Source organism: Odontesthes bonariensis, chromosome 5, assembly GCF_027942865.1.
Source record: "Odontesthes bonariensis isolate fOdoBon6 chromosome 5, fOdoBon6.hap1, whole genome shotgun sequence".
Classification (NCBI taxonomy): domain Eukaryota; kingdom Metazoa; phylum Chordata; class Actinopteri; order Atheriniformes; family Atherinopsidae; genus Odontesthes; species Odontesthes bonariensis.
In genome coordinates this window covers 6,726,711-6,745,941 of record NC_134510.1, presented here as the reverse complement: position 1 = coordinate 6,745,941, position 19,231 = coordinate 6,726,711, and the positions used below count along the sequence as shown (strand labels likewise).

The 19,231-nt window shown below is 40.1% G+C and overlaps 1 protein-coding gene across 1 annotated transcript in view; it reads right to left on the bottom strand.

Annotated features, from left to right (window-relative positions):
• The window catches only part of ncalda (neurocalcin delta a), an 89,633-nt gene that overhangs the window by 60,198 nt on the left and 10,204 nt on the right, over nt 1-19,231 (bottom strand). The window contains exon 3 of the mRNA XM_075464702.1: nt 6,458-6,518. The gene's annotated coding sequence lies outside the window, so the exon portion shown is untranslated. The remainder of the gene's footprint in view (nt 1-6,457; nt 6,519-19,231) is intronic.

Here is a 19,231-nt window from a genome sequence, read left to right as displayed (position 1 = left end):
ATTCCATGATTCTCAAAACATGATTTTGGCTCGTGACTTATTCAAGCTACCTTATCATAAGTATATATATTGTACTAGCAAAGGAACAAGACTTAGAAAACAGTAACATTCAATAGACGACAGTCCTGCAATTAGTACTCCAAAACATGTCCACAGTGCAGTGTTAAACCTCTAGCAATTTGAAACATCTATTATCACATTCAGTTTTCAAACTAGTTGGACATCATGTAAAAAAAAAAAAAAAAATCCCAGCATGCACTTACAGGTAAAGCAACCCTTCCAACTGCTCTGCAGAGCTGTACTTAGATAAACCTTTAGTCAAAATTCCACATCAACACAAATTTTACCAGGCAAGCACCATCTTGTCTGCAAACGTTGGTCAACTAATAAACTGATTTCCAATTGGTTGTCAAACACTTACCCATCTTTAGTAAAACTGCATAATTCCCTGACCAAGTCGATATCTGTTCGCCATTGACCTAGGCCAGCAACATATTGTTGTCTCTAAACTATTAGACAACACTGCCTCTGGTAAAACAGAAAAGCCCTTGCAGGGTGGTCACCATCTAAGTCCCAGAGCCAGAGAAAAGTAACAGACCATAAATTTGATGATTGTGGGTGAGTCTATGGCCTTGTGGTAGGCTGGTGACCTGTCCAGAGTGAACTTTGCCTCTTGCCCTGTGGCAGCTGGGGTAGGTTCAAATAAATCTCTGAAAACAATGAGCTGCCACTCTGAAGAAACACTAACTCAAACTGTCACGCCATGGGACTCATGTCTTAAGTTTTATGTTATGTTTTGGTGTTCAGTTTATGTCAAGGTTTTGCTTTTCAGTCTTGTCATTGTTTTTTCCCCCCTCACTCTGGTCATTAGTTTCATTCACGTCACCTGCACTCATTTTCATCAGCTGCACTCATCAGTTCCCCACAGTACTTAGGTTCCCTGTTTGCTTTGAGTTATTGTGAGATCCTTGCACCATACTAGGCACCTTCACGCCACATCTAGTTTTGTCGGAGATAAGTATTTATCTATGCCATGCTAAGTTGTTTTGTTTGCTCATAGTCTTGTTAATGTTATTTTGTTTTAGTCACAGTTTAGGTTTTGAATCCGGCTCAGCCGCGCTTTTGTTTGAACTTTGTTTTTTTTGTTGTGAAAATAAACCCAGTTTTTGTTTGAAAGTCCGCATCCGTGTCCTTCTCACCCACCCATACTGACACAAACAACATATATCACAGACAAATTCTATTATTGCATGGAATCTCTGGGACATAACCTTCTATCTTATACTATCCTGCTGCCAAAGGTAATGTTAACGGCTCTTCTGTGACTGTAAAATTACTCTCATGAATAACCCTAATCTGGAACGATAGCCGCATTCGGACAGAACAGTTCTAAGAACGGTCCTCCTCAAATTTTGTTCTGATAACTGTCCTTCCCCAGCGGAACTGTTTCAGTCCGCATTCGCACATGAGTCGGGACCAGGTCGGGACTGATGCGGCGCAACCGTCTGCGACAGTGACGTGTTACTTTAGCACCACATTCAACAACAAAACAAAACAAAACAAAATCTGCGAAAAGTGAGGAGAGAAGAAAAAAACAGCACAAAGAAGCTAATATGGAGAGCGGGGAGGCCACCGTGTTCATGGTCTGCATGATGGTGATATTAATCATGGACGATCACATCAGGCGTCTAATATCGAGGCTGGAAGAGCACACAGAGAGAGTCAGGAGACGAAGGATCGAGCGCAGGCCATACTTCTTTCGTTTCATGAAGGAAGGAGAGCAAAGCGCCGCAGACAAAGGAGACGACATGAAAGTTTAACTTATTAAACACGCCAAGGTTGTGTCCGTGTCGTATGAGGAAACATTTCAGCCGTGACAGCATGACAAGGGGCGTAGCTACCGACCACCAACACCTCCGTCAGATGTGTTCCTATAGAACCCAGAAAAGACCCAGCCTCGGAGAAGTAGCTAAAATGGTTATAGGAACTGAGGGCGATGGTCCCGAGTTCCTATATGTGCGAATGCGGGAAAAAACGGCCCCGTTCCTTAAAAGGTTATAGGAACTGCCAAATGTTCCTACAGTGCGAATGCGGCTTATAATGATGCAACATCACACCAGACCCTTGGCCAGAATCACTATTTCATCATATTTTCTAGCTAATTTTATTTGCTTTCACAAATGCGATGCTGACTATAAACATTCCAGTCATACAATTTTAACACCTTAAAAGTAATTCTAATGGACAATATCATATATAGTTATCAACAAATGTATTCATCCTAGGAGAGTCTAAGTAGTATTAAAACTTGCTCATCTCTCTTGGCAGTTTTACTCATTAATTAGTATCACATTATATTGTGAGAAGAACATTATTTACAGAATTTGATCTATTCCATTCATAGTTGATGAGGTGGGTTGTGAAGAAACAGGAAATTGGGAGAGAGAGAGAAAAAGGTTTGTTTTACAACCAGCAAACTGTCTCAAGAGTTACTCAACAGCAATGCAACCCACTCCATCCTTAGTGATTCAAGAAGTATAAACAGAAGACAGAAGACAAGAATGATGGTCAGTCTTTCCCATCCCTTTTTTTTTTATGGCAGATGGCTGGCTGGATGCAGGGGGAGGATTAACCAGAGCCCATGGTCTGGTTAATCTCTGTCTTATCAGAGTGCAGCAGGTTGAAACTCCGGAGCAAAAAGACACACATCGCCACCTCCCTTATGAGTCATATTTTGGTCCCATGCTCTCTATTACTGAGACATACATACACAAAAAATACATGTATATGGAGCTAACACATACATACAGACAGTTCTACATCTGCATCAATAAGACTTACATAGAAATAGAGCCACTATCTATGCATATTGAGGGCAGGCCACTGTGGTGGAAAGAATGGACAGATACAGTCCCCCGTCAAATGTCAGACTAAAGCTGCTCACAGCAGCAGATGTGGCGCTTCTACTTTAATCAGCCTAGAGTGAGTCACAGGGGTATTTTTCAACTTTGGAAAGCACGTGTTACATCCACACATAAAAGGTGATTTTTTTTTTTTTGGTATAAATTTGCTTGCAAAATGTCTATTTTGTCTTTATAAACAAAATATTAGCAATGTCATATTAAGATGTGCACACAATATATAAGTTATACATACTAAACTGATCCATTTGTGGGGCTTCAACACACTTCTATCACAGTTGATCATTTGACATAGAATAAGACTGTAATCTGAGGAAAATGAGGGACGAGTTTAACTGTCTGACCCTCTTTTCTAACCTCTTTCTGTTAGGATGCTTACGTCTAGTTTTGACAGGCATCTAGGCTTTTCCAATCACAAAAAGGAATCTCTAAGTGAGCCACTTTACACCTGGGTCAAAATCTGATCCACATGAGTCTCGAGTGACCAATTATGATTCGATGTAATTTCCCCCGGTCTCCATGCAAATAAACACCAAGCCTGTATCATACAGTCAGCTGTGGGCCACAAACAGGACATCAGTTGCAGCTCTCATCATGTTTCTGCAGATTGCATTCATCTGTAGGGATGGGAATTGATAAGATTTTTACGATTCCAATTCCATTTTCGATTCTGCTTAACGATTCGGTTCTTTATCGGTTCCCTTATTGATTCTCATTTGGAGAAAAAGGACAACAAACCGGTCTATTAGCATCAACTTTGTTTAGTTTAGAAGTAACACGAGTCATGACCTTACAAACCCAACAACGGTGAGGTCCACATTGGTCTATCATGGCCTGGGTAATTTAACTCTTCCCTGCTCTGGTGAAAGGAGAAGCTGGAGGTAGACGTGAACTGAGGGTAGTACCACCAGCCTCTGGGTCTGAGCCAGTCAGGCTCTGTCTCTCATGATTTCATCTAAATGTAATGCCTGAGAAGGCATTCATTTAACCTTAACCGTTACTAATAGCAGGTTTTACAATGAGCGCAAATGGCGCTAACATGATAGGCAGTGTTTGTTAGTTAGTTAGTTACCTGCAGTGTTAGCCGAGGACATGCTACCGTTGCTAACGTTGCTGGGTTCAGATTCACCAACGACATTCATTCATAGCTATTGCATGTTGGTAGTATTTCCTCCCTTTGGTAAAATATTCACTTTGCAAGTTGCCCTGTTGTCGTCTTTTTTAGGGATGTATAATCAAACTTTCGAGCGTTTGTACTGCTTGGGCGCCATGTTTACTGTTGACTGCTGGCTGCACTGGACTCGCCACGCAACGTGCGTGGTGACGTCATTCGCGCCCACTGGAATCGATAAGGGAATCGTTTGAAAAATCGCCAAACGATTCCAAGGAATTGAAACACTGGGAACCGGTTCTCAACAAGAACCGGTTTTCGATTCCCATCCCTATTCATCTGTCAGACATTAACAAAGTTGTACATTAAACTGAGTCATATTAACAGCTGTAGGCAGACAAAGATTTGTAATGTAATAGACCTGATATGAAAGAGAGGTAAAATGAGCATAAAATGAAGATACACATAAACTGATTTATTGATCAACCTGAAGCTTTTGATCACATGCAGTTTTCATTCTGCAGTCTGTGCAGAAACATGGAGAAAGAAAAAAACACCTTTCTCTTTGTAAAATGTAACTCCACTGCCTGCAAAACATTTGTGGGCTTTGTGCACCTTGTGATGTGCTCGGACATATTTCTCCATAGTGCCAACGCTCCATGTCAATTTTTACTTTGTTTTGTTTTTTAATTTTACTTCTGCAACTCAGCTGCAAACGTCCAACATAAGAAGTTAATGCAAACACCCAGGACCTACAAGACGGAATGGAAGTGTTCACAGCTGTTACGCTCACTTTCACTGTAACAAAAGTAGAGCAGGAGCTTTTCTGTGAATTATAAATCCATTGAGTTTGGACCTTCACCATGGTCTAGGAAGAATTTGAGTTTACACTGTTGTAAGAATGTGGCCACATGTGTTCCAGACTACTACAAAATGTAGTATGATAATTGCATCTTAATTGCATCTTCAAACAATTGTGAGTGCATTGAATGCTATTCAGTTGTGACTCAGTTAGCCTGTTAATCTCCTGCCCCATACCTGAAAAATCATAAAAAAACAGCAGCAACTTGTGTTGTGCTTTAATCAAATTTAGCTGTACATACACACACATTCTAGCCCCCAGTTAGACAAGCTAATCTCAGTCAAATGTTATTAAGATGAATAAACCTTTAATTGTCTAATACAGTTCCTTCTGAATATAGGTATGTATTAGATATATCTATATTGATTTTACTGTTACTTCCTATTGAAAACGTATTTAGCCATTTCTTTGAAGGACACACAGAACAGGAAGTTCATTAAATAATGTGTAGTTGTAAAACTAAACCTAAATAGATGAGCATAGTTTTCATTTTATTTATTAAAAACTTTCACACAGGAGCTTAATTGACCTTTTTCTTTCCAAAACAGCAGATCCACTGACACTAAATTAACACTAAATGGAACTGTAAACTGCATACAATTATTCTTAAAGTCTCCTTTATGTTAGCTCTCAGCTCAGTGGTTAATATCTTAGGAAAGTTCATAGGTTCCCACTGACTTGAAGGGGCTTAAAGTGTGAGTGTGAGGCCCAGTTGCAGTATGCTCTTGCTTAATTCAGTGGACCTCTCAGCTGGACAAATTGCAGCTGTCTATTGCTGTAAGTGCCTTGCATGCCTGTATGTGTGTTTATGGTTGAGAGAGAAAACATGTGTGTATCAAAGAGCAAAGGATGTTCAGGCCATTTATCTCTTTTAATGTTTGTAACAGACACGCACATATTTGTTCCTGACTTATGAGTGTGCACGTGTGTGTATGTGTGACTATGTGCAATAGCTTGAGCTTGGTGGGATCTGGGGGCCTGGGAACAGTGTGGAAATCACATTGGGCTTCCTCTGGCTCATCCAAGAGTCATGGGAAACAACACTGACTAAAAACAACAGGGCTTATGCACTGCAGATTGACCACCCGACATTTCATTGTTTAGAGGGGACACTGCACACCACCTTTTTTTGAGGGAGATGGCTATGATCTTTATACAGTTCTACAGCTTTAAATTTTTTTCTGCAACTTGTAAGCTGATGAACAGAATCATTCACAATAGATATGATAATTTTTTTCATTTTAACATTGGCACAATACATCATTCATCTAGACAGCATTAGGTCTCTCCCACTGAGTATTTCTCATTTCTCATAACCACATTATTTTCAGAATCTCTGAGCTTTTAAGGTGACACCAGCTTTGGCACATCCTTATGAACTTCTGGTTAACCTAATAAAGCAAAACATGACAAACAACACACTTTTTAAACTTTTCTTAACATGTCATGATGTTCTCAGTAGCACCTTATGTAAATCTAAATGTAGATGGTTCAAATGAACGCTGGTACCAACTCAAATGAGAGGTAACCCCAAAAGGTTATCATATTTTTTTTTGTGCAAACCTTTGGTGTCTTCTTCTTGGCTTACAGGGTAAACTCTGTGTTTCAAACCGCACACCCAGACCTGTAAAAAAAAAAAAGGAAAATGAATCAAACAGTTAAACAAGTCTAAGAGCTTACAGCCATGCTCATAAAATCTTGGGCATATTAATGCTGAATGCATCATATCAATAGGCCATCACATGGAAGTTACAAAGAGAAGAAACCTTGCTGACTTTGTTACTTTTTTTTGCAGGCCTGACACAATACAAGTAAAGGGGGTGTAAATGTCAGAGGCTGTTTCCACCTGGTTGTAAAATCTTCTCTGTGAGACAGTTTATACATGATATATTATGTGTTTCCACATGGGTAGTGAGTTACCACTTTTGATCAGAGGTGCAATAGTTCTCAAGGTATCTCAGCTTAACATGCTAACAATACTAATGAGCACTAAACACAAACTGTGGGGAGTGGGGGTTGTGTTGTGAAGATTATCCATTCACTGAGACATTTATATAGCGATATGTGTTTCGGGCTGAAAATAAGTGTCCAACATACAGTATGAAGGGAGTTCTGTTGCCTCTCTTCTGCCCTCCTTTTCTTGTGTTTGGGCTTTTCCTCCTAAACTTTGTCACTTCTGTTTTTCCATGCTCACAAACTCACCTCATTCTAAATTTTGTCGTAATGACTTTGGTCTAATCCTCTTTTTGGCTGCAAGATTTTGAGCCAATCAGTCCGATCCTCATTATTTAAAAATATATTTTGGCCTGATATTTCCCCTCCAGGCTGATTTTCAAGCAACCCATCTCCTCCTCATCTCAACCTCTTTCTGATATCATAGGAGCCTTATCAGAAGTCTCTGCTCATCTACCATCAGCATCTAAACTTCATGGGATTCCTATCTTATCCCCTTCCTTAATTCATGACACCGCCCTGCCAATAAATGCATTCGAATCTAATCCCCAAACAAAAATGTTTCAAATACAAATTCTCATTGAATATACATTCAGTAAGAATGTATAACTATCTACACTTTCAACTCAATACCTTTTCTTATATATTTTTTAATTAATCTATTGAAATGCTTTTAGTATTTTTATTCAGACAGCTGTAGACTGGCCCACACTAAAACATACACACCTGCAATCTTAATAATCTATTATGTTTGTAATGTGATATGTACAGATTTAAACAGGATAACAGAAAAATAAATTTGAACAGGCGTAGCACAATGTTTTATTCTATTTTAAAGATTTAAAAGCAAATTAAGATTTATTATCATGACCATAAAGTGCATTGAGCACCGAAGGGAAGAGAAAGTTGTAAAAAACTATAGTAGATTTATTCACTTAATTATAGTGGTTTTAAAACAGAAAAGAGTAAATTAATTATACCAAGCTATATGACCTGCTATATATAGTATAAGAGGTTTGCCATAGCTGCACTAATGTAAGTTGAAGTACTAAAGGTTGTTCCTGTTGGGGACCGGGTGTCACGGCTATGAAATAACTGATACACACAAGATGGGACCCAAAAGCAGACTGACACTTATGGAAAGAGAAACTGGTTTATTAGTAGTAATGGTGCAAGGTAGGTTCAAAGAGAATCCAGCGGGTGTGCTGGCAGGAGCAGTCCAGACTCTGCCCCGGACTTCCTGGATATCTGCTCAGTCCCACCTGGAACTCTGGAAAGCATAAGGAAAGCTACCTTCCATGTTCCAGCTGCTGAGGAACATAACAGCTCGTGAGGTTCCTGTCCTTCCACCCCACAACACTCCTGAGTCCTTTGACAACATAGCATGCTAGCCACAAACTCTGCAGGCAAACTGACAACTCTGATGTGTGCGATGGGGTGAGTGTTATTCCAATCCTAACAAATACAAAGGAATTAATAGTTTGTAACCTCTTTCACAAACACAAATGTTTTAAGTCACTGCAAAATTACAGGGAAAAAAGACAAAACAGTGTCATTCATCTGTATGCAGCACAAAATGTGGCAAGATTAGCTCTCCGTTTATACAGGAGCAGCAGAAGCAACATGTTTGCAGAGGAGCAGCTGTTTCAGTTTCTCATGTGTCTTCACAGGATGTATCTAGACACAAGGTTGAGTTGTAGGTCAGGATCAGCTGTTACTTTTTGTTATATACAATGGCAAATTAAATAACTTAGGTTATGGACTTCAGCTTATAAAAACAAGACAGTCGAAGGTGTCACCTTTGGCTTTTGGAAATGCTTTTAGACATTTAACAAAAAAGGGATTAGCTGGAAAAAAAATATAAGATTGGTCAACAGTAAAGAAAACAAGTTAGTTGATGCCTGAATAGTGATTACAATGAACTACTACAGAGTCACCAAGTATGAAATTTGTTAATTTATTTAAGTCAAAACCTATCATTTAGCTTGACCTGCTTTACACTCAGTGGGGTTACATGGCACTTCATTCAATATAAACACAAGAAACTTGTGCTAAAGAAAATAAAAAATAAAATAAATAAAATAAAGGACCAGACTCACTGAATAATTCCCTCCACTCCGTATTATATAGATCAATGAGCAGTGCTGACCAACATATCATTGGGGTCATCAGGTGGGAACCTCCTTTCATCAGTGTTTCGTCTAGTTGGGCCCACGACACCTCGAGGAGGCTAGACAATGACCACTGGCGTCCCAGAGTCACCCCCCTAATGCCAGCCAACACTGCCCCTCACACCCCAACGACCATAATCTACCTCAGCCTCTCACCAACTGCACACCAGTTACAGCGGGGTGGGGATGCAAACCCTGGTTCGGGTAGGGGAAGAAATAAAAAAGGTAAGAAAAGCAGGAATGGGATTCAAACCCTGGTTCGGGTAGGGGTAATGAAAGTATAGAAGGTGCCAGAGGTGGAGGCAGAACAAGACACACTAGCAGATTCAGCAGACAAACTCACCTAAATAGTCCTATAATCACTAAAATACCAGCAAAAACAAAGCCATACAACTCACTCTCACCAACTGCACTGAAAGGATCAGATAATTGGCTAAATTACAATAAGATTGAGTTATTAAGTGCATGTAGACACCTTAATCTGACAAGAAATTGGGTCGAATCGAGTTACTCGCGATCGGATTAAGACCCCGAGATAACTCGGTTGAAAGTCAAAATAAACGTGCTTGTAGACGGGTGAAGCACGTGGTGAATTAGACTTTGCGATCTGCGCATGCTCGAGATTTTTTCCCGCGGTTGGGAAGTGAAAGAGACGATATTACTGTTGTAGTCGCCATCAGAAAGAAACACACCGCGATGGAGAATGCGCTGTTGTGCATCGCGTTTGTGCAACAAGCAGCTTATCACAAACGAAATATAGAGGGACGTACCTTCATCTTGCTCTTTATTCGCCATGTTCTCGTATGCCTGAGTTTGGTGTTGAAGGGGTCAACCGGAAGTGGCTCTATTAGCAATAGTTGAAATGGGTAAAGCGCCCCCTATTGTATCGGAGTATGACATGCTTTGTGCCTATGATTCGATTAATTCACCACCATATATCCAAGGATAATTACCTTTGCTCAACTCAGTCTTATTGTAATTTAGCCAATTATGTGCCATGTAGCCCCACTGACTGTAGATGGTTGCCTTTCTTTGCCCACTTTCATTAAGGTGTTAGTCATCCGGGCCTACACAAGGAGACAGACAGCAGTGTACACTCACACTTACGTTACATTAAGAATTACAACTAAATCTAATGAGCATGTCTTCGTACTGTAGGAGAAAAACTAAACACCCAGAGAAAACCCATGGTAATGCACAAGTAGGTAACTTCGACCTATGGAAAGAGCCCTGTGAAATAGCCTGAGCAGCACTACATTTACAGGTACTGCACAACTCCACCAGAGGGGTCTGGTGTTGGGTTATTATGTAAGGGAGATTCACTACTGCTGTATTTGGAGTGATGAACAGCCTAATAATTTGTAATAATCCAACTTTACTTTACCACCTTGCAGCCAAACGCAGAGGGACAATATATATATATATATATATATATATATATATATATATATATATATATATATATATATATACACACACACACACACACATATATATGGATAACAATCTATTCATCAAAATACATTTCAACAGCAATTCCCTCAACCCACTGAAGCTTTCAAATCAGGGCAAATTATTTTCCTCGGTTTTGTGAGAGCTGGTTTGGCTCAGGGCAATTTTTATAGTCCCATGAGTGGAAGCAGAACCACTTCACTCACAAACTTAGTGTACGACGGTAGAAACCACAGACTGTTCTATGCTTGAGCATATTTCACACACCATTTGTGACTAAAACAAAAACTAATGACCTCGTAGTTGGCCTGTTTGATGACCATATAAGGAATGCATCTTCTGGCTCAATAACAAAATTACTTTGGGTGCTACAAGAAATCTAAAAATAGAACTAAAAGCCCCTGATGGAGTCCAGCTTTGGTTTTCAAGAGATCAGATTCAACACCATTACATCATTTTACAGCCATTCAAGGAGGCCAATAGCACATACCCCTAGAGGCACTTTAACCATTGTACCTCTGAATCCTATCAATTTGATTCTATTACAGTATGTTGTTTTTCAGTTTCTGAAAGCTTCTGAGGAAGTTCGTAAACTCCCCTGTGGAGACGTATGGCTTCAGTCTGAGAGAGGGAGACATAAAGGAAAGAAATACACTGAGATACTGACAGGCACAGAGTCTGGAGAGCTCATGTTGTCTTTGAACAAAATGTCACACCAGGGAAACCTCAGCCTTTCACGGGTGCCATGGCAACATGTTTTCGTGCAAATTGTAGGTAAGAAAAAAGCAGCAGAATCAGGTGTAAAAGCTACAGCACTGTATGAGTTGTAGAGAACAAACAATAAAAACTCTTTTCTGTATGCATTTGAGTGTAGGGGTTTGCATACAATACATGAAATGTCAGTGGCTGTACCAAATGAGCACTAAAATTGTGTAATTCAATGGATTAACATTTCATCAGGAATCTACTGCTGTTAAATTCATGAATATAAAACGATCAATAACCAAACAGCTCCGAGACCAACAGCTCCACATAAAAATCACACTATTTGAATACCTAAACATACTTAGTAGTGTGCACCAAGATTCAATTTTACTGTCATAAAGCTGTGCTGTTGGTCTCTGCATTTCCTCTGGAAAATTGTCAGTGTCCTATTCTTGCTTGTTCGCTGTGGTGTAGGACCGTGACAGTCTTTGGTCATGGTTGCTCAGATTATGGCTTGGAACGATGATCCCAACCATATGGAAATTAGTCTTATCACTGGTGTACTTCATGAAAATGAGTAACAAATCATTCACCACAAAGCAAATCAATACTGCCAACCTATACTGCGGCTGCACACAGGTGGCTTGCTATTTACAGAGAGGTCTGGACTCCATATGGATCACTGTTTAGGACAAATATTTCACACTATTGTGGCAAAGGACATGACTCACAAATTCCATCTCTGAAACAATCTATATTGATGTTGTACAAAATCTGAGCAGTGAAATGTGGATTAAGGTTGGATTACTAAACTTTGTGATTATTAGTTAAGAGCATTACCTAAATGGAGTTAAATAAATGTCATACTCAACAGTAGCTGGTCCTGTTTTATACAACAGATGTGGGCACACATTAAAAGTCTGTGGCTCCCCATGTAAACAAATCAGGCAAGTCTCATGTGGTACATAGGAATAGCCAGTAAAAAGGATTTTTCCAAAGCTAATGTAAAATCGTAGGACTGATAATATAGTGGAATAGTGTTAAAAACAACATAATGCACAGAGAGGCACACAGAAATACGTAACAATGTATTTCTAATCCCCTTGGACAACTTCCCAGGCAGTGTGGGTGTCTGGACGAGACACACTTGCTTGCTCATTCGCTCATCTGCTCAATAAAACTGGGCTGCGGCCGCAACATGTTGCCTTCCTTCCATATTTGCTGTGGTTACCTCCCACATGTAACCCCCTCCTCTCATTCTCTTTCTCTCACGCTCCCCTTCTTGCAGCACAGCGGCTGTCATGGTTTGCAGCCCACTCATTACTGTTCCACTCATAAAACTGTCGCTCCAAGAATCTTTCATCCTTGTTGCTTTACTGCCCACTGGGAGGCAAACTGGAATATTATATAAAGAAAATGTGGGCCAAATGTGCGCGTGTGCGTTCACCTGTATGAGCCAGGAAGGTTGCTGAAATGAAGGTTTCGGATAATTAAAGGGGAAAAAAAGGAGATGTCGAATGATACGATCGTATTACTCAACTCAACTGAGTTTCGTGTATTATTGAGTAAATTCTGCCAGAATGTTAATAGCTTTATTAACTTCCTGGGGGCTTGTAGAATAATCTTTAAAACTATTAATAGAGCTCATTATCCATCCTTGTCATTAACTCTACTTCCAGATACAAAATGGCTGTCTCATAGAACAAAGGTGACACAGCATTGAGAGTAATCTGAAAGTTTGAAACTTAAAACTTGAAAATTTAAAGGAGAAAAATTAGACTCAACAGCAGTGGTGAAACAAATTCAAAGATTTCTGATTAATTCCAAATACATTATAGAATTATTAATGTGTGTATTTGTGATTCTAAATGCTGGTATGTCCATAACTTCATGGAGAGTAAGGGCTCATCCTAGACACTGTAAAGCAACTGTCCTATCCCCCTGCCTTTAAAGACACCTTTATACCCAGTTCCTGGACACTTGTCAGCTAGGGAGAGGCATTTCAGCCACCACAGAGTTTTCAGGGGAAAGCCATGTGCTAATTCCCAGCATGCCAATGGACTCCTGAACAGCCAGTATGTGATGCCAAAGCCTGTCAGCGAAGCTTAGCAACTCCTCTCAACTAACAATTTTCCCGCAGCCGATGCCATCCCTCTGACAATCTATCTGACCTCAATGCAGGGGTGTCACTGTCCAACTGGTTCTGTAATGTAGGGAGTAATGTAAGAAGTGTGTGTGAAAGATTTGTGGTGTGTCAAGTTTTTAGCACTTCAGATTAAAACTGCATACTTGTCAGCAAGCGTTTGACCCTTGTTTTGCTTTTAAGAAACCTCTTCCTTTCGTTGTGTGGTACTGTATTCTTTGTGTGGTTTCACTTACATGTTTTTATGACATTTATGACATGTCATTTTAAGTTTATGCTTTGGCTTGGAGACCACATAAGACGAAAAGTGAAATAAGGCAACTTTTGTACATATCTAATGCTAACTTTATCAAAAAAGAGGTGGATTGTTTCTTGCCTTGTAAGAGCAAAGTGTCATAACAATCTAAACAACTACCTGAGGCTAATCTGATGATCAATAAGACTTACATTAATAATGTAAATTAACTAACTTCTCAAATGTTGAATTAGAATTTTACCACATTCTGAAAATTGCTATGACTATGATCCCTTCTAAATCAATTTCAAAGCTGTACACATCTCTCTCCAATGCCAACAATAATAACACTAAATACATTAAAGATCAATGGGAAGTGGAATCGGGGATTGAGAATTCTGAGGAGGCTTGGGGTAATATCTGGTCCTTCCAGTGGACAACATCCAGCTCTATGGACTGGAGAGAACATTGCTGGAAGAATATTATTAGATTTTTCAGAATACTGTATCAGGAGAGGTATAAAGGTGCAACTATGCCATGCTGGAGGCAGTGCGGCGTGGCTGTTGCTAACCACTACCATATCTTCTGGGATTGTCCCAAGTTAAAAGCATTCTGGAGGGATATCCAGGTTTCTGTAACCACAGTTATTAACACTCAAATACCCCTGAGCTTTGATGTCCTGTACATGGGTCATGTTCCTTTTTTTCAATGTAGGAGAGAGATAAAGCCGCTGCAAATTCTCTTGGTGGCAAGTAGGAAATCAGTTACAAGAAGATGGTTAAAACCCCATTCCGCCTACTCTAGATGACTGGATTGGAATTACTCTGGAGATATATAGAATGGAAAAATTGACCAACCAAATAAGACTTCAAAAGGACAAATCAGGAACAACTGGATCTCATTCATTGCCCCCACAAAAGCAGACTTTATTTGATCTCACTGGTAATTTTGCTTTGTAATTTACTCATTTAATTTAGGACTTTGGAGTTTTTGATGATTATTTCTAAGACAGCGGCAGCAGGGGGATACCGAGTCCCGATCCGATACTTCTACAGTACTCCTAATTCTTACTCTCCTCCTCTGGCTTCACAGAAGGAAATGTACGTTTTTCTTGATGAAAACCAACATCTCTACCTTGTCAAGTTTGAGCATGTTCCTGTTCTCATCAAGGATGTTAGCGATGTCCTTGCCACCTCTTGAAATCCCAAGTTTGCATATCTCACAGTTTGCAATCTCAACTTTGGCGGGGTACTGTAAGGCGGGGTAGGGGATCTTTTTCTGGAACATTTTTTTACATATTGCTTGAAATACTCTTCACACCCTCATTGCAACCAATTAATTAAAAGTTTTGACACAAATATGAAAAGTTTTAGTGGCCTCTAGAACGTACAATCTAGGAAAAACGGACCGTTCACAATGATTGGATTCTGATGCCGTCTATCAAACTGCAATCTGCTCCTCCCTCCCCCTCCCCCTCCTTCCCCCTCCTTCCCCCTGTGTGCGCACCCTGCTCCGTGAACGAAGCTTGGCAGGAAGCTAAACTAGAGCCAGCTTGGCTTGCACCTAGCATTATTAAACGTATAGTTAGCATAAACTAAATACTAAATACGGCAACGATCGATGCTTGCTGTCAGAACAGCGCTCGTGCACCTTCGTGCTCGTGCGCGTTCATGTACTCTAGAGGCGTGCCTTTGGGGGGAAAGTGAAGAAAAGGGTTGGGACTTTTTACCTGTGTATTTTCAAAATGCAGCTTCGCTGGACTCAAAATCCAGGATCTCCTACCCTACCTTTAAGCTGTATCAGAATTTTCCCTACGCGATCTAGTCTGGGCAACTTGTCAACATGGACCTAAAGAAGATAATTGTGCTCCCACTGATGTGACTCTAACACCAATCTCACACAGTTTATGTGATTACAGGAAAGTGGGACCTGCAAAGGACCCGCAAAGAGCAGTCATCAGGATCCGGTGACTGATGTACATTTTCTGTATTTAAAACAAAAAACTGGAATGGAATTTATCTCTGCTGTGTTTTTGATGCCATGTGGATGTACTCTTCTGTCCGTTCCAAATAAAAATATATTAAAAAAATAAATAAAAAGACTCGCATTAATGTGGAATTAAACAGAAAACATCTACAGTTTCTTTTAGTCAATTCTTAGTGAAATATTCAAGTTTATTGTGAAACCCAAAATCTGCTGTACTGCCTATAAGTTTGAAGCCACAGACAAAGTAAGCAAAAGGTTGACACTGACTGAAATGCTACGGCTGCTGTTCTTTAAAGGGATAGTTCGGGATATTTGACATGAGTCTGTATGGCATCACCATAACCAGTGTCGTGCATTCAAACTGACTTACCCCCGACAGTGTCCTGTGAGCCGAGTTCTTGTCCAGTGTTGGTCAAGGCGAAAGTAGTCCGGCTTGTTTGCTGGGGTCAAGAAATTAGCGCGTTTTTCTTCCCAAAACAGTACGTGTGCTAAAGAGTGATTTATTTCATCACAAAAACCGAAGCTGGCAAAAGTCACTCCTCGTTATCACTTGGGCCCTATACTGTCTCTCATTGTGTATCACTGCGCACGTCATTCTGACCGCGAGCTGTGCGCACGAGTTCACTTTGTTTACTGCTCGGGAAGATGTCTGACAACGAGAGCGACGAGGAACATATTGACTTCCGTTCAGAGCCAAGGGGGTATCTTTATGAACCCGTTTATACTGAGGAGGAAGTTCGCCAAATGGACTTAGATCGGGCAGAAAGAGAGAGGGTGGACAGAGAAGTGATGGAAACAGAAGCTGGAGCCAGTGCTGGAGCTGCGATACCCAGGGTGGCCGACAAATCCTGGTGCACTTGTTTGAAGTGCGAAGTAATGCAGACAGAGGTGGAATGTTACTGCTGCCACGAGTGGGATTTAGTTATGCCCCAGATACAAAACCTTTCCATAGATGAGGATGTCAGCGGCCGCGGGACAGCTGCTGCCTGCATCACAAATAACGGTGACTTCCCTGCACTCCTGAATGCAGGCGTCTGAGAACTTTTTTCCATGTTCCCAAGATCAACTGGAAGAGGCGTCCCAGACCAGCTGGACCCGATGGCCAGTTGTCTGCAGAGTAAGTGTTGAGCACTGCCAAAGAACAGAAAGACTCGTGCGCACAGCTTGCGGTCAGAATGACGTGCGCACTGATACACAATGAGAGACAGTATAGGGCCCAAGTGATAACGAGGAGTGACTTTTGCCGGCTTCGGTTTTTGTGATGAAATAAATCACTCTTTAGCACACGTACTGTTTTGGGAAGAAAAACGCGCTAATTTCTTGACCCCAGCAAACAAGCCGGACTACTTTCGCCTTGACCAACACTGGACAAAAACTCGGCTCACAGGACACTGTCGGGGGTAAGTCAGTTTGAATGCAAGACACTGGTTATGGTGATGCCATACAGATTCATGTCAAATATCCCGAACTATCCCTTTAAGCCCGAAAATCATCTGATGAACCATGGTGTATTTGCAACCAGGGCCACCACTTAAACATACAGGTATCAAATGGTGCGGATGTTTAAATTAACACTTGTAAAGTCAAATGTCAGGGGGTATGTTTCTTTTAGTTTGTGTCAATTTGAAAATGAAGTTACAGAATAAGATTGTTAAGGTTGATATTAATAAGCTCCGACACCGATTCTGCTCCCAATACTAAAGTTTAAAAAAAAAACACTTTTCCTATTTATTGTTCATAGACTATTTCTGTTTAGTTTCTAATCAGAGGGTGCGTTAAAACTAGACAGTTTAGTTTGATTAAAGCAAACTCTAATTCAGTAGCTCTGTGCATTGTTTATTTAACCTTGTAGCACCCACAGTGGCAGATATGCAACAAGCTTTTGATTTATTTACATTATTTATTTACATTATATTTTTATTTATATTAGATTATTTGATTTTTTAAATTTACATACATTATTTACATTCATGTGGAATATTTTTTTACATTACATTTTATGTTCTGACAGTTGTCACAGCAATCATTTTCTTGGGTCAGTGAATTACACTCTGCTTTGCGGTGGTCTGTTCTAGTTCGTTCTGGTCTCGTTTGGTGTGGTCTGCTTTGTCCACCTTTCACAGCGGTAATGGGAGGTCAGGTCTCCAAATTGTATTATTATGATTATTTTTTTGCATTTTTTTAATCAGCTTCATGTGCACATTTTTTATTTACATTACAATTTTTGCATTTTATATGTGCTTCACTTTTTCACAACAAAGATCTGTGAAATCTGTTTGATTTGTTGTTGAATGGAAAGTTTATGATGGTTGCGTTCCGCACTTTGTATTAAGAATGTTCAATAAAGGTCTACTATAGACATTTTATTGTGGTAGCAGCAGTTACTGGTTAACTTTCACTATACCTTTTTTGCCAAACGATCTGCAGAGAATGACTTGGTTTTGTGAACAATATTAATCAGGAAAGCCCACAGTTGCAAATATGCAACATTGCCTAAAATGATCAAATATAGCCCAATTCCAAAAATTCCAAAAATATTGGTTTATTCCCACCCAAAAAGATGCAAGAAGAGCCAAAATGATTTGTTTCAATCATTATTCATATGCTTGGGTGCTACAAGGTTAAGGAAGTGTGAATACTGTCATCTGAACTTTGTGCATAAACATGACCTGCGAAGGTGAGTCTCAGTCTGCATTCAAACAAACTTCGGTGCAGTTCGAGTGAAATTCGCAGCACAGACCAAAAACACAAGATATGCATTGCATATGAGATAATAAAAGAATGCTGATTTTTTCTCTTCCCAAAATTTAACTATTGGATCAGTAACAGTAATACTAAGTAGTTTTCATGGACAGGATCTTGAGGTGTGAAGGAGAGAAGGTTGTCTAGTTTGGAAATATCAGGTTTGCATTTCAGCTTTTTGCTCATGATGTATTTATGTTGTCTTCTTCAGGCCGTAACTTTCAGCGTGCACCGGAGCAATTAAGGTAAACAGCATCTAATTAGGATGCATTCAGGTCACAGCTCTTTGGAGATTTTTGGGCTGGGAGGCCCAAAAGCAAATTCAGAACCCGCTGGAGAATTTATTTATTCCTTCTGGCCTGGGAATGTCTTGAGATCCCCCAGGAGCACATGGACAGAGGGAGGTATGGGTTTCGCTCCTGGACATGTTACATCTGCAATGCGACTTTTGATAAGCGGAAGATAATGGATGGATGGATGGAGAAAGTGGTATTGTACAGTAAAAAAAAATACAGTTTGAGACACTTTTAGCTTGTATTCTTTCCTTTTAGCCCCGTTTGGCTTCCGAGAAACATGCAGGTATTTTTCTACCAAATGCTTCACATACAGTAATTTCAAAGCACAGTAGTAGTTGGGTTGCTTTTTTCTTTATTGAAAACTGCTGCCACTTTGATCTCATATCTGACACGTGATACAGTACAACAACAGAACCCTGGTTTCTCTAAAGCTTAAAACTCTATTTCGTGGTTTTTATTAGCGAATAGTGACCGTGAAATGCAGGCAAAAGTTGAAAAGCTATGAGTACATGCCTGCTACCACTAAGTCCACTGTTCTGAGCTACAGATATTAAAAAGAAGTAATTACAACATCAAACTTTGTATCTCTACATTTTAGCTGTTGCATGTGGCATCCATGCACATCTTTCACAATAAAAGCCATGCAGCGACCAG